The sequence below is a fragment of the Berghia stephanieae genome, chromosome 6 (assembly GCF_034508935.2).
Source record: "Berghia stephanieae isolate SIO BIC M18660-M18661 chromosome 6, UCSD_Bste_1.3, whole genome shotgun sequence".
Classification (NCBI taxonomy): Eukaryota; Metazoa; Mollusca; class Gastropoda; order Nudibranchia; family Aeolidiidae; genus Berghia; species Berghia stephanieae.
This window is the reverse complement of record NC_088365.1, coordinates 5,274,984-5,290,859: the sequence shown is the minus strand read 5'-3', so window position 1 is coordinate 5,290,859 and position 15,876 is coordinate 5,274,984.

The window sequence follows — 15,876 nt, the reverse complement described above, 5'->3', positions numbered from 1 at the left end:
TGGGACCTCCGCCAACAGTAACACTTAACATTAACCACAACATCAACTTTTAGGTCTTGCTGTGATTCTCAGGCGATTTTACATTTTTTCCTCCCCTTTCACGCTACACCCAAGTTTGGTGCTAGAATGTGAGGAAATTGAGTAAAGAGTCTTTTCCAAGGACTTCATGCCACCTGGAGTGGGAGTGGGATTCGAACCAGGGACCTACAGAGTGTCCGGAGGAAAGTTTTATCCCACAAGACCACAAAGCCTGACAAAATAAAAAAGACAAAAATAGAACCATTGAATCTGAATTTATTGTTTATTATAATAATAATTATTATTTTTAAAAGCATTAACAAGTCTGTCAGTGTGAAAGCAATAATACCGTGGAATCCTCTTAAAGTCAATTTCCGCTTAAAGTCAACATTTCTTTTTGGTCCCAATGTTGTTCTTTTTCAAATAGGCTTCAACAATTGTGACGTCACTTCCCTCGTAATGACATAGTAACTTAGTAACTGGTTCTAAACTATCCGAACAATGGCGGACGCCTTTATGAAATACTTCTCCGACGAGCATAAAAGTGTCTCCAGAGGAGAAAAACATTATAATATAATCATGTTTTGACTTTTATAGATAGAATGCGCTTGGCCAAGGAGTTCACAACATTGCCATCCGGAAGTATAACGGACCAACACACAAACTCTGTGTAACCATGAACTTTTATAGTGTTGTTAATACAGTTTAGTGAGAACAACTCACAAACGCGGATGACAAAAACAATAACAAAGGCCTGAGTGACGTCATCTGCATACTATCTATACATTCTGATCACATGACATGAAAAAGTTCTAGCCAGCATGAGAAATAGAAAGTAGGTACGATTTTCTTTGTTTAGAACCAAGCTGCTTATTGCTGGGCGGACGTGACATCAGACTTATCATCCATCGTGGCTTGTGCTTGTGCTTTTGAGCACGTTGCCGGTCAAATCACAGGTTGTTTAAATAAGTCATTCTTTGTCTTCCTCTAGCTCTCTTTCCTTCGATCATCCCAGATGTTACCAACTTTTCTATTCCGTCTCTTCTCCACGCATGTCCCAGAAACCGTAACTGCCTCTTTCTGATGGCATCGATCAACATTCTTCCCTTTCTCACCAGACATCAGACTATTGAATCCTATACTGTTGTGTTCCATTTATAACGGATAAAGTCTACTTCGCTTTAAGTCGCCCAATCTTACTTTCTGGTCTAGTGGTTGTGGCTTATGAGGATTCCACTGTGGTTAACTCTCTCCTTTCCAGCCATTTTTAGAATTTCCCCCGAAAATTCACACCCAGCAACACTAAAATAGACTTTTCTTACTCAAACAATAAAGTAACAAGTGCATTATATAAAAAATGTTGTTCAGCATAATGAGCTCTACAACACAGTGTTTAGTATTTATAGCTGTAGTCAAAGCATTTCTTTATATTTTGTGATTTATAAGAGAAATCAGAATGGTAAAATTGTCGGTTACATCGTAACGAATGTGACGATTTTCCTATGGCTGGAAAGGAGAGAGTTTTAAAAAATAAATGTGTGACTATTGAAGGGATGTGTAGCTATATTTACATCTACAACAACGATATCACATTAGGCCTAAGACCGCGGCTATCACAGATTTTAACATTAATTAAATATCAGAGAACAGAAAGATATGATAACATGCTACCCATCATCTCAAATCGGATCGTAATATTTATTATACGCTGAGTGAATTATTTTTTTTTACCAAGTGCAATAGACTTTGGTTACGTTTTGTTGCTTTTATTGAAAAAAAGAAACATGTCTTAAGGAGAAAAGAAAATAATTAAAAAATTAAAAGAAACATCTATTAAACATTCATTATAATTTTGAAGTCACTTTCCGACATTTTGTACACCATGACACCATACCGGTTTTTTTTTTGTTTTTTTTTTTTTTTTTTGTTTTTTGGGGGGGGGGGGGTTGCGACACATTGAGGTGACAAATTCACAACGTTTCGAGCTCAAAACCCTTCTTCTGCCGATAACAAGAAACAATAGTTTTTTTTTTTTAATCCATCAGTCTAGAATTTAAGAGGTGTATTAAATATTAATTTTTAAATTTATTTTTTTTGTTATTGGCTGAAAAAGGGGTTTTGATCCCAAAACGTTCCGTATTTGGAATTTTATTTCTTTTTCGGAGCCGTTTTATTATTCATTTTTTTTGTTCCATTACGTCATATATGTGTGACCCACCGCCTCAAAACGGTAATATGTCGACTTGATTTAGATGCTAAAAATAGAATTTATTATCAAAAAATACGAGACTTGGATTAAGAGGCAAAATGTCAAATTTCTGTTCTTTTTAATTTTAATATCACATTTTTGACATATCGTTCAGAACATATATTTACTTAGAGAAACAAAAGGCAAAATGTCAAATTTCTGTTCTTTTTAATTTTAATATCACATTTTTGACATATCGTTCAGAACATATATTTACTTAGAGAAACAAAAGGCAAAATGTCAAATTTCTGTTCTTTTTAATTTTAATATCACATTTTTGACATATCGTTCAGAACATATATTTACTTAGAGAAACAAAAGGCAAAATGTCAAATTTCTGTTCTTTTTAATTTTAATATCACATTTTTGACATATCGTTCAGAACATATATTTACTTAGAGAAACAAAAGGCAAAATGTCAAATTTCTGTTCTTTTTAATTTTAATATCACATTTTTGACATATCGTTCAGAACATATATTTACTTAGAGAAACAAAAGGCAAAATGTCAAATTTCTGTTCTTTTTAATTTAATATCACATTTTTGACATATCGTTATGAACATATATTTACTTAGAGAAACAAAAGGCAAAATGTCAAATTTCTGTTCTTTTTAATTTTAATATCACATTTTTGACATATCGTTCAGAACATATATTTACTTAGAGAAACAAAAGGCAAAATGTCAAATTTCTGTTCTTTTAAATTTTAATATCACATTTTTGACATATCGTTCAGAACATATATTTACTTAGAGAAACAAAAGGCAAAATGTCAAATTTCTGTTCTTTTTAATTTTAATATCACATTTTTGACATATCGTTCAGAACATATATTTACTTAGAGAAACAAAAGGCAAAATGTCAAATTTCTGTTCTTTTTAATTTTAATATCACATTTTTGACATATCGTTATGAACATATATTTACTTAGAGAAGCAAAAGGCAAAATGTCAAATTTCTGTTCTTTTAAATTTTAATATCACATTTTTGACATATCGTTCAGAACATATATTTACTTAGAGAAGCAAAAGGCAAAATGTCATATTTCTGTTCTTTTAAATTTTAATATCACATTTTTGACATATCGTTATGAACATATATTTACTTAGAGAAACAAAAGGCAAAATGTCAAATTTCTGTTCTTTTTAATTTTAATATCACATTTTTGACATATCGTTCAGAACATATATTTACTTAGAGAAACAAAAGGCAAAATGTCAAATTTCTGTTCTTTTTAATTTTAATATCACATTTTTGACATATCGTTCAGAACATATATTTACTTAGAGAAACAAAAGGCAAAATGTCAAATTTCTGTTCTTTTTAATTTTAATATCACATTTTTGACATATCGTTCAGAACATATATTTACTTAGAGAAACAAAAGGCAAAATGTCAAATTTCTGTTCTTTTTAATTTTAATATCACATTTTTGACATATCGTTATGAACATATATTTACTTAGAGAAACAAAAGGCAAAATGTCAAATTTCTGTTCTTTTTAATTTTAATATCACATTTTTGACATATCGTTCAGAACATATATTTACTTAGAGAAACAAAAGGCAAAATGTCAAATTTCTGTTCTTTTAAATTTTAATATCACATTTTTGACATATCGTTCAGAACATATATTTACTTAGAGAAACAAAAGGCAAAATGTCAAATTTCTGTTCTTTTTAATTTTAATATCACATTTTTGACATATCGTTCAGAACATATATTTACTTAGAGAAACAAAAGGCAAAATGTCAAATTTCTGTTCTTTTTAATTTTAATATCACATTTTTGACATATCGTTATGAACATATATTTACTTAGAGAAGCAAAAGGCAAAATGTCAAATTTCTGTTCTTTTAAATTTTAATATCACATTTTGACATATCGTTCAGAACATATATTTACTTAGAGAAGCAAAAGGCAAAATGTCATATTTCTGTTCTTTTAAATTTTAATATCACATTTTTGACATATCGTTCAGAACATATATTTACTTAGAGAAGCAAAAGGCAAAATGTCATATTTCTGTTCTTTTAAATTTTAATATCACATTTTTGACATATCGTTCAGAACATATATTTACTTAGAGAAGCAAAAGGCAAAATGTCATATTTCTGTTCTTTTAAATTTTAATATCACATTTTTGACATATCGTTCAGAACATATATTTACTTAGAGAAGCAAAAGGCAAAATGTCATATTTCTGTTCTTTTAAATTTTAATATCACATTTTTGACATATCGTTCAGAACATATATTTACTTAGAGAAGCAAAAGGCAAAATGTCATATTTCTGTTCTTTTAAATTTTAATATCACATTTTTGACATATCGTTCAGAACATATATTTACTTAGAGAAACAAAAGGCAAAATGTCATATTTCTGTTCTTTTAAATTTTAATATCACATTTTTGACATATCGTTATGAACATATATTTACTTAGAGAAACAAAAGGCAAAATGTCATATTTCTGTTCTTTTAAATTTTAATATCACATTTTTGACATATCGTTATGAACATATATTTACTTAGAGAAGCAAAAGGCAAAATGTCATATTTCTGTTCTTTTTAATTTTAATATCACATTTTTGACATATCGTTCAGAACATATATTTACTTAGAGAAACAAAAGGCAAAATGTCAAATTTCTGTTCTTTTAAATTTTAATATCACATTTTTGACATATCGTTCAGAACATATATTTACTTAGAGAAACAAAAGGCAAAATGTCAAATTTCTGTTCTTTTTAATTTTAATATCACATTTTTGACATATCGTTCAGAACATATATTTACTTAGAGAAACAAAAGGCAAAATGTCAAATTTCTGTTCTTTTTAATTTTAATATCACATTTTTGACATATCGTTATGAACATATATTTACTTAGAGAAGCAAAAGGCAAAATGTCAAATTTCTGTTCTTTTAAATTTTAATATCACATTTTTGACATATCGTTCAGAACATATTTACTTAGAGAAGCAAAAGGCAAAATGTCATATTTCTGTTCTTTTAAATTTTAATATCACATTTTTGACATATCGTTCAGAACATATATTTACTTAGAGAAGCAAAAGGCAAAATGTCATATTTCTGTTCTTTTAAATTTTAATATCACATTTTTGACATATCGTTCAGAACATATATTTACTTAGAGAAGCAAAAGGCAAAATGTCATATTTCTGTTCTTTTAAATTTTAATATCACATTTTTGACATATCGTTCAGAACATATATTTACTTAGAGAAGCAAAAGGCAAAATGTCATATTTCTGTTCTTTTAAATTTTAATATCACATTTTTGACATATCGTTCAGAACATATATTTACTTAGAGAAGCAAAAGGCAAAATGTCATATTTCTGTTCTTTTAAATTTTAATATCACATTTTTGACATATCGTTCAGAACATATATTTACTTAGAGAAACAAAAGGCAAAATGTCATATTTCTGTTCTTTTAAATTTTAATATCACATTTTTGACATATCGTTATGAACATATATTTACTTAGAGAAACAAAAGGCAAAATGTCATATTTCTGTTCTTTTAAATTTTAATATCACATTTTTGACATATCGTTATGAACATATATTTACTTAGAGAAGCAAAAGGCAAAATGTCATATTTCTGTTCTTTTAAATTTTAATATCACATTTTTGACATATCGTTATGAACATATATTTACTTAGAGAAGCAAAAGGCAAAATGTCATATTTCTGTTCTTTTTAATTTTAATATCACATTTTTGACATATCGTTATGAACATATATTTACTTAGAGAAGCAAAAGGCAAAATGTCATATTTCTGTTCTTTTAAATTTTAATATCACATTTTTGACATATCGTTATGAACATATATTTACTTAGAGAAGCAAAAGGCAAAATGTCAAATTTCTGTTCTTTTAAATTTTAATATCACATTTTTGACATATCGTTATGAACATATATTTACTTAGAGAAGCAAAAGGCAAAATGTCATATTTCTGTTCTTTTTAATTTTAATATCACATTTTTGACATATCGTTATGAACATATATTTACTTAGAGAACAAAGGCAAAATGTCATATTTCTGTTCTTTTAAATTTTAATATCACATTTTTGACATATCGTTATGAACATATTTTACTTAGAGAAACAAAGGCAAAATGTCATATTTCTGTTCTTTTAATTTAATATCACATTTTGACATATCGTTTGAACATATATTTACTTAGAGAAACAAAGGCAAAATGTCATATTTCTGTTCTTTTAATTTTAATATCACATTTTTGACATATCGTTTGAACATATATTTACTTAGAGAACAAAAGGCAAAATGTCATATTTCTGTTCTTTTTAATTTTAATATCACATTTTTGACATATCGTTAGAACATATTTTACTTAGAGAAACAAAAGGCAAAATGTCAATTTCTGTTCTTTTTAATTTTAATATCACATTTTTACATATCGTTAGACTTATTTACTTAGAGAACAAGGCAAAATGTCAATTCTGTTCTTTTAATTTAATATCACATTTTTGACATATCGTTAGAACATATATTTACTTAGAGAAACAAAAGCAAATGTAATTTCTGTTCTTTTTAATTTTAATATCACTTTTTGACATATCGTTAGAACATATATTTACTTAGGAAACAAAAGGCAAAATGTCATATTTCTGTTCTTTTTAATTTTAATACACATTTTTGACATATCGTTCAGAACTATATTACTTAGAGAAACAAAAGGCAAATGTCATTCTGTTCTTTTTAATTTTAATATCACATTTTTGAATATCGTTAGAACATATATTTACTTAGAGAAACAAAAGGCAAAATGTCATATTTCTGTTCTTTAATTTTATATCACATTTTTGACATTCGTTAAACATATATTTACTTAGAGAACAAGGCAAAATGTCAATTTCTGTTCTTTTTAATTTTAATATCACATTTTTGACATATCGTTAGAACATATATTACTTAGAGAACAAAGGCAAAATGTCATATTTCTGTTCTTTTAATTTTAATATCACATTTTTGACATATCGTTAGAACATATATTTACTTAGAGAACAAAAGGCAAAATGTCAATTCTGTTCTTTTAATTTTAATATCACATTTTGACATATCGTCAGAACATATATTTACTTAGAGAACAAAGGCAAATGTCATATTCTGTTCTTTTAATTTTAATATCACATTTTGAATATCGTTCAGACATATATTACTTAGAGAACAAAGGCAAATGTCAATTTCTGTTCTTTTAATTTATATCACTTTTGACATATCGTTAGAACATATATTTACTTAGAGAACAAAAGCAAATGTCTATTTCTGTTCTTTTAATTTAATATCACATTTTTGACATATCGTTCAGAACATAATTTACTTAGAGAACAAAGGCAAAATGTCATATTTTGTTCTTTTAATTTTAATATCACATTTTTGACATATCGTTCAGAACATATATTTACTTAGAGAACAAAAGGCAAATGTCATATTTCTGTTCTTTTAATTTAATATCACATTTTGACATATCGTTAGAACATATATTTACTTAGAGAACAAAAGGCAAATGTCATTTTCTGTTCTTTTAATTTTAATATCACATTTTTGACATATCGTTAGAACATATATTTACTTAGAGAAACAAAAGGCAAAATGTCATATTTCTGTTCTTTTTAATTTTAATATCACATTTTGACATATCGTTAGAACAATATTTACTTAGAGAAACAAAGGCAAAATGTCAATTTCTGTTCTTTTAATTTTAATATCACATTTTTGACATATCGTTAGAACATATATTTACTTAGAGAACAAAGGCAAATGTCAATTTCTGTTCTTTTAATTTAATATCACATTTTTGACATATCGTTAGAACATATATTTACTTAGAGAAACAAAAGGCAAAATGTCAATTTCTGTTCTTTTAATTTTAATATCACATTTTTGACATATCGTTAGAACATATATTTACTTAGAGAAGCAAAAGGCAAAATGTCAATTTCTGTTCTTTTAAATTTTAATATCACATTTTTGACATATCGTTGAACATATATTTACTTAGAGAAGCAAAAGGCAAAATGTCATATTTCTGTTCTTTTAATTTTAATATCACATTTTTGACATATCGTTAGAACATATATTTACTTAGAGAAGCAAAAGGCAAAAGTCATATTCTGTTCTTTTAAATTTTAATATCACATTTTTGACATATCGTTAGAACAATATTTACTTAGAGAAGCAAAAGGCAAAATGTCAATTTCTGTTCTTTTAAATTTTAATATCACATTTTTGACATATCGTTAGAACATATATTTACTTAGAGAAGCAAAAGGCAAAATGTCATATTTCTGTTCTTTTAAATTTTAATATCACATTTTTGACATATCGTTAGAACATATATTTACTTAGAGAAGCAAAAGGCAAATGTCAATTTCTGTTCTTTTAAATTTTAATATCACATTTTTGACATATCGTTAGAACATATATTTACTTAGAGAACAAAAGCAAAATGTCATATTTCTGTTCTTTTAATTTTAATATCACATTTTTGACATATCGTTAGAACATATATTTACTTAGAGAACAAAAGGCAAAATGTCATATTTCTGTTCTTTAAATTTTAATATACATTTTTGACATATCGTTAGAACATATATTTACTTAGAGAACAAAAGGCAAAATGATATTCTGTTCTTTTAATTTTATATCACATTTTGAATATCGTTATGAACATATATTACTTAGAGAAGCAAAGGCAAATGTCATATTCTGTTCTTTTTAAATTTAATATCACATTTTGACATATCGTTATGAACATATATTTACTTAGAGAAGCAAAAGGCAAATGTCATATTTCTGTTCTTTTAATTTTAATATCAATTTTGACATATCGTTATGAACATATATTTACTTAGAGAAGCAAAAGGCAAAATGTCAATTTCTGTTCTTTTAAATTTTAATATCACATTTTTGACATATCGTTATGAACATATATTTACTTAGAGAAACAAAAGGCAAAATGTCATATTTCTGTTCTTTTTAATTTTAATATCACATTTTTGACATATCGTTATGAACATATATTTACTTAGAGAAGCAAAAGGCAAATGTCATATTTCTGTTCTTTTAATTTTAATATCACATTTTTGACATATCGTTATGAACATATATTTACTTAGAGAAACAAAGGCAAAATGTCATATTTCTTTCTTTTAATTTTAATATCACATTTTTGACATATCGTTAGAACATATATTTACTTAGAGAAAGCAAAAGGCAAAATGTCATATTTCTGTTCTTTTAATTTTAATATCACATTTTTGACATATCGTTAGAACATATATTTACTTAGAGAAGCAAAAGGCAAAATGTCATATTTCTGTTCTTTTAAATTTTAATATCACATTTTTGACATATCGTTATGAACATATATTTACTTAGAGAACAAAAGGCAAAATGTCATATTTCTGTTCTTTTAATTTTAATATCACATTTTTGACATATCGTTAGAACATATATTTACTTAGAGAACAAAAGGCAAAATGTCATATTTCTGTTCTTTTTAATTTTAATATCACATTTTTGACATATCGTTAGAACATATATTTACTTAGAGAAACAAAGGCAAAATGTCATATTTCTGTTCTTTTAAATTTTAATATCACATTTTTGACATATCGTTAAGAACATATATTTACTTAGAGAACAAAAGGCAAAATGTCATATTTCTGTTCTTTTAAATTTTAATATCACATTTTTGACATATCGTTCAGAACATATATTTACTTAGAGAACAAAAGGCAAAATGTCATATTTCTGTTCTTTTTAATTTTAATATCACATTTTTGACATATCGTTATGAACATATATTTACTTAGAGAACAAAAGGCAAAATGTCATATTTCTGTTCTTTTAATTTTAATATCACATTTTGACATATCGTTAGAACATATATTTACTTAGAGAAACAAAAGGCAAAATGTCATATTTCTGTTCTTTTAAATTTTAATATCACATTTTTGACATATCGTTAGAACATATATTTACTTAGAGAACAAAAGGCAAAATGTCATATTTCTGTTCTTTTAATTTTAATATCACATTTTTGACATATCGTTAGAACATATATTTACTTAGAGAAACAAAAGGCAAAATGTCATATTTCTGTTCTTTTTAATTTTAATATCACATTTTTGACATATCGTTATGAACATATATTTACTTAGAGAACAAAAGGCAAAATGTCATATTTCTGTTCTTTTAATTTTAATATCACATTTTTGACATATCGTTCAGAACATATATTTACTTAGAGAACAAAAGGCAAAATGTCATATTTCTGTTCTTTTTAATTTTAATATCACATTTTTGACATATCGTTATGAACATATATTTACTTAGAGAAACAAAAGGCAAAATGTCATATTTCTGTTCTTTTAATTTTAATATCACATTTTTGACATATCGTTAGAACATATATTTACTTAGAGAAACAAAAGGCAAAATGTCATATTTCTGTTCTTTTTAATTTTAATATCACATTTTTGACATATCGTTAGAACATATATTTACTTAGAGAAACAAAAGGCAAAATGTCATATTTCTGTTCTTTTTAATTTTAATATCACATTTTTGACATATCGTTAGAACATATATTTACTTAGAGAACAAAAGGCAAAATGTCATATTTCTGTTCTTTTAATTTTAATATCACATTTTTGACATATCGTTAGAACATATATTTACTTAGAGAAACAAAAGGCAAAATGTCATATTTCTGTTCTTTTAATTTTTAATATCACATTTTTGACATATCGTTAGAACATATATTTACTTAGAGAAACAAAGGCAAAATGTCATATTTCTGTTCTTTTTAATTTTAATATCACATTTTTGAGAAACAAAAGGCAAAATGTCATATTTCTGTTCTTTTAAATTTTAATATCACATTTTTGACATATCGTTATGAACATATATTTACTTAGAAGCAAAAGGCAAAATGTCATATTTCTGTTCTTTTAAATTTTAATATCACATTTTTGACATATCGTTAGAACATATATTTACTTAGAGAACAAAAGGCAAAATGTCATATTTCTGTTCTTTTAATTTTAATATCACATTTTTGACATATCGTTAGAACATATATTTACTTAGAGAACAAAAGGCAAAATGTCATATTTCTGTTCTTTTAAATTTTAATATCACATTTTTGACATATCGTTAGAACATATATTTACTTAGAGAAGCAAAAGGCAAAATGTCATATTTCTGTTCTTTTAATTTTAATATCACATTTTTGACATATCGTTAGAACATATATTTACTTAGAGAACAAAAGGCAAAATGTCATATTTCTGTTCTTTTAAATTTTAATATCACATTTTTGACATATCGTTAGAACATATATTTACTTAGAGAACAAAAGGCAAAATGTCATATTTCTGTTCTTTTAAATTTTAATATCACATTTTTGACATATCGTTAAGAACATATATTTACTTAGAGAAGCAAAAGGCAAAATGTCATATTTCTGTTCTTTTAATTTTAATATCACATTTTTGACATATCGTTAAGAACATATATTTACTTAGAGAAACAAAAGGCAAAATGTCATATTTCTGTTCTTTTAATTTTAATATCACATTTTTGACATATCGTTAGAACATATATTTACTTAGAGAAACAAAAGGCAAAATGTCATATTTCTGTTCTTTTTAATTTTAATATCACATTTTTGACATATCGTTAGAACATATATTTACTTAGAGAAACAAAAGGCAAAATGTCATATTTCTGTTCTTTTAATTTTAATATCACATTTTGACATATCGTTATGAACATATATTTACTTAGAGAACAAAAGGCAAAATGTCATATTTCTGTTCTTTTAATTTTAATATCACATTTTTGACATATCGTTAAGAACATATATTTACTTAGAGAACAAAAGGCAAAATGTCATATTTCTGTTCTTTTTAAATTTTAATATCACATTTTTGACATATCGTTAAGAAACATATATTTACTTAGAGAAAGCAAAAGGCAAAATGTCATATTTCTGTTCTTTTTAAATTTTAATATCACATTTTTGACATATCGTTCAGAACATATATTTACTTAGAGAAGCAAAAGGCAAAATGTCATATTTCTGTTCTTTTAAATTTTAATATCACATTTTTGACATATCGTTAAGAACATATATTTACTTAGAGAAACAAAAGGCAAAATGTCATATTTCTGTTCTTTTTAATTTTAATATCACATTTTTGACATATCGTTAGAACATATATTTACTTAGAGAAGCAAAAGGCAAAATGTCATATTTCTGTTCTTTTAAATTTTAATATCACATTTTTGACATATCGTTAAGAACATATATTTACTTAGAGAAGCAAAAGGCAAAATGTCATATTTCTGTTCTTTTAAATTTTAATATCACATTTTTGACATATCGTTAAGAACATAATATTTACTTAGAGAAGCAAAAGGCAAAATGTCATATTTCTGTTCTTTTAAATTTTAATATCACATTTTTGACATATCGTTAAGAACATATATTTACTTAGAGAAACAAAAGGCAAAATGTCATATTTCTGTTCTTTTTAATTTTAATATCACATTTTGACATATCGTTATGAACATATATTACTTAGAGAAGCAAAAGGCAAAATGTCATATTTCTGTTCTTTTAAATTTTAATATCACATTTTTGACATATCGTTATGAACATATATTTACTTAGAGAAGCAAAAGGCAAAATGTCAATTTCTGTTCTTTTTAATTTTAATATCACATTTTTGACATATCGTATGAACATATATTTACTTAGAGAAGCAAAAGGCAAAATGTCATATTTCTGTTCTTTAATTTTAATATCACATTTTTGACATATCGTTAAGAACATATATTACTTAGAGAAGCAAAAGGCAAAATGTCATATTTCTGTTCTTTTAAATTTTAATATCACATTTTTGACATATCGTTAGAACATATATTTACTTAGAGAAGCAAAAGGCAAAATGTCATATTTCTGTTCTTTTAAATTTAATATCACATTTTGAATCGATATGAACATATATTACTTAGAGAAGCAAAAGGCAAATGTCAATTTCTGTTCTTTTAAATTTTAATATCACATTTTTGACATATCGTTATGAACATATATTTACTTAGAGAAGCAAAAGGCAAAATGTCATATTTCTGTTCTTTTTAATTTTAATATCACATTTTTGACATATCGTTAGAACATATATTAAAAAAAAAAAAAAAAAAAAAAAAAAAAAAAAAAAAAAAAAAAAAAAAAAAAAAAAAAAAAAAAAAAAAAAAAAAAAAAAAAAAAAAAAAAAAAAAAAAAAAAAAAAAAAAAAAAAAAAAAAAAAAATCTTTTAATTTTAATATCACATTTTTGACATATCGTTAGAACATATATTTACTTAGAGAAACAAAGGCAAAATGTCATATTTCTGTTCTTTTAATTTTAATATCACATTTTTGACATATCGTTAGAACATAATTTACTTAGAGAAACAAAAGGCAAAATGTCATATTCTGTTTTTAATTTTAATATCACATTTTTGACATATCGTTAAGACATATATTTACTTAGAGAACAAAAGGCAAAATGTCATATTTCGTTCTTTTAATTTAATATCACATTTTGACATATCGTTAGAACATATATTTACTTAGAAACAAAAGGCAAAATGTCATATTTCTGTTCTTTTAATTTAATATCACATTTTGACATATCGTTAGAACATATTTACTTAGAGAACAAAAGGCAAAATGTCATATTTCTGTTCTTTTAATTTTAATATCACATTTTTGACATATCGTTAAGAACATATATTACTTAGAGAACAAAAGCAAAATGTCATATTCTGTCTTTTAATTTAATATCACATTTTGACATATCGTTAGAACATATATTTACTTAGAGAACAAAAGGCAAAATGTCAATTCTGTTCTTTTAATTTTAATATCACATTTTGACATATCGTTAGAACATATATTTACTTAGAGAAACAAAGGCAAAATGTCATATTTCTGTCTTTTTAATTTTAATATCACATTTTTGACATATCGTTAGAACATATATTACTTAGAGAACAAAAGGCAAAATGTCATATTCTGTTCTTTTAATTTAATATCACATTTTTGACATATCGTTAGAACATATATTTACTTAGAGAAACAAAAGGCAAAATGTCATATTTCTGTTCTTTTAATTTTAATATCACATTTTGACATATCGTTAGAACATATATTTACTTAGAGAAGCAAAGGCAAAATGTCATATTTCTGTTCTTTTAAATTTTAATATCACATTTTTGACATATCGTTAGAACATAATTTACTTAGAGAACAAAAGGCAAAATGTCATATTTGTTTCTTTTAATTTAATATCACATTTTGACATATCGTTAAACATATATTTACTTAGAGAAACAAAAGCAAAATGTCAATTTCTGTTCTTTTAATTTTAATATCACATTTTTGACATATCGTTATGAACATATATTTACTTAGAGAAGCAAAAGGCAAAATGTCAATTTCTGTTCTTTAAATTTTAATATCACATTTTTGACTATCGTTAAGACATATATTTACTTAGAGAAGCAAAAGGCAAAATGTCATATTTCTGTTCTTTTAAATTTTAATATCACATTTTGACATATCGTTAAGAACATATATTTACTTAGAGAAGCAAAAGGCAAAATGTCATATTTCTGTTCTTTTAAATTTTAATATCACATTTTTGACATATCGTTAAGAACATATATTTACTTAGAGAAGCAAAAGGCAAAATGTCATATTTCTGTTCTTTTAAATTTTAATATCACATTTTTGACATATCGTTAAGAACATATATTTACTTAGAGAAGCAAAAGGCAAAATGTCATATTTCTGTTCTTTTAAATTTTAATATCACATTTTTGACATATCGTTAAGAACATATATTTACTTAGAGAAACAAAAGGCAAAATGTCATATTTCTGTTCTTTTAAATTTTAATATCACATTTTTGACATATCGTTATGAACATATATTTACTTAGAGAAGCAAAAGGCAAAATGTCATATTTCTGTTCTTTTTAATTTTAATATCACATTTTTGACATATCGTTCAGAACATATATTTACTTAGAGAAGCAAAAGGCAAAATGTCATATTTCTGTTCTTTTAAACTTTAAAATCCATTTTTTTTTTTAACATGTGGTTCACCCCGAAATAAAAAAAAACTGTTTCGGGACACTGGGTCACCTACAGGCCTGCCTACATGAAATTTTTTAAAAAATCGTAGTTTCCATGGGGAAAATAATACAAGTGATTCAACATACCTTTGTAATAAGTGATAAATTTACCTCTAAGCAAGATTGAATAACGTTTTTCTAAGTCATTACACTATGATATTTAGTGCCATATTATTATTTTCCAAATGATTTATTGAATTTGTGTAGCTTATTTTGCTCTGCAGATGGAGTCCAAAATTCGTACTTTTACGAAATTTTCGTAGAAGTTGGCAGGTCTGGTCACTTATATGTGTCAGTGCATGACATAATCAGTCGGAAGGTGAAAATTTTGGATTTGCATATTTTAAATTTTTACTTCATCTA